Source organism: Euphorbia lathyris, chromosome 6 (assembly GCF_963576675.1).
Source record: "Euphorbia lathyris chromosome 6, ddEupLath1.1, whole genome shotgun sequence".
In the NCBI taxonomy this organism is placed as follows: Eukaryota; Viridiplantae; Streptophyta; class Magnoliopsida; order Malpighiales; family Euphorbiaceae; genus Euphorbia; species Euphorbia lathyris.
Genome location: NC_088915.1, coordinates 83,317,586 through 83,319,574, shown reverse-complemented (window position 1 = coordinate 83,319,574; position 1,989 = coordinate 83,317,586). Strand labels below are relative to the sequence as shown.

At 36.1% G+C, this 1,989-nt stretch overlaps 1 non-coding gene across 1 annotated transcript; it reads right to left on the bottom strand.

The window, feature by feature from the left end:
- Positions 1–486: 486 nt before the first annotated feature.
- LOC136234400 (small nucleolar RNA R71) lies at positions 487–593 on the bottom strand. The gene has a single exon (XR_010691284.1). It is a non-coding gene; the product is annotated as a small nucleolar RNA R71 (small nucleolar RNA).
- Positions 594–1,989: the final 1,396 nt, after the last annotated feature.

Genomic DNA, 1,989 nt, shown 5'->3' with positions numbered 1-1,989 from the left:
TCAGGCATTGTATCAGACCCTATAGACCCAGAAATTGAGAAAACCATTAGGAAGAACAAGAAAAACAAAAATAAGACTCCAGTAAAAACATTTATCGAGCCAGAAAAAATGGCAGATCCACCAACACTTATGGATTACGCTAGGCCAGGTGTGGCCGGTGTGACCAATAGTATCGTTAGACCCAGAATCACCGCAAACCAATTTGAAATTAAGCCAGCTTTGCTTAATATGTTGCAAAATAAAGTAACATTTTACGGGTTACCTAACGAAAATCCTAACACCCATTTAACAAATTTCCTTGAAATTTGTGACACTTTTAAAATCCCAGATGTGACTGCAGAAGCAATCAAACTTCGCCTTTTTCCTTTCACTTTGAAGGATAGAGCCAAAGAATGGTTAACTTCTATGCCAGCCGCAACTTTTGCCACTTGGGAACAATTAGCCCAAGCATTTTTGTCGAAATATTTTCCTTTAGCAAAAACCGCAAGAGTCATAAAAGAGTTAACATCTTTTTCTCAAAATGATAATGAGACTCTTTATGAAATTTGGGAACGTTTTAAAGAACTTCAACGTTTATGCCCACACCACCAATTACCCGCTGAACTTTTAATGCAAACATTTTACAATGGACTAAATCCTACAACTAGGGGTTCATTAGATGCTATGTCGGGAGGGCTCTTTATGAAGAAAACATCAGCCCAAGCAAGAGAACTTTTGGAGGAAATGGCAATCAACAGCAGTATGTGGCCTGCGGAACGTGGACATATACCAGTGGCGAAACCATCATCCTCAGCCTCATCATCAGTTAAAGGTATAGTGGAACTTGATCCAGTCGCGATGTTACAAGCCCAATTTTCTGCTTTATCGCACAAAATTGATAAGTTTATGGCACCACGCGATACCAATGGTAATCCAATCCAAACAGATGTGGATTATGAAAACATGAGTGAGATAGAATAGGTAAATTTTGTCCAAGGGAAAAACCAAACTAATAATCCTTATTCTAATACTTATAATTCTGGATGGAGGAATCATCCTAACTTTAACTAGAAAGATAACAATAACAATAATGCAAGTGCTAATCAAAATCGTACCACTAATTATCAAAATCAGTCAAGAGATACGATTAGCACTTTATCATCTAAAATCGACAAGTTTATAGATGCTATCAATGGAAAAATAAGTAATAACGACGATGGTTTTAAACGGATCGAAAATAAATTCGATCAGCTTATTAAAAACCACTCATCTAACATCCATAATTTGGAGGTTCAAATTGGTCAACTTGCTAAATCAATTCCATCCCGAAAAGAGGGAAGTCTTCCCAGCCATACGGAAGAAAATCCGAAAGAGCAGGTAAAGGCTATCACTCTTCGTTCAGGGAAAAATTATCAAGGGCCGGAAATGCCCAAAGATGCAACATTACCAGGAACTGATTTACCAAAGTCCAAAGAAGATATCTTAAACACAAATAGTTCACCATTTGACACAAGTACCAAAACTTTTGTACCCAAACCACCTTTTCCGCACAAAGTCCGAAATAAGGACTATGACAAACAACTTCTAACGTTTTTGGATAAACTTAAAAATTTGCACATCAATTTAACGTTTATGGATGCAATCACACAAATTCCTAACTATGGTAAGTTTTTAAAAGATTTAATTTCAAAGAAAATCAGTTGGGAAGGAATTTCATCCATTTCGTTAACTGAAGATTGTAGTTCAATCGTGTCAAGTAATTTGCCCACTAAACTCAAAGATCCCGGATGTTTTACTATTCCGTGTAAGTTGGGAGACATTGAATTCCCAAGTTGTCTTTGTGATTTAGGAGCAAGTATAAACTTAATGTTGTTATCTATTTTTAACAAGTTAGGTTTAGAAGAAGATATCAAACGTACCAATGTGGTTTTGCAATTAGCGGATCAAACCACTAAGAGACCATATGGTATAATTGAAGATGTTTTAGTCAAAGTCGATAAATTTATTTTT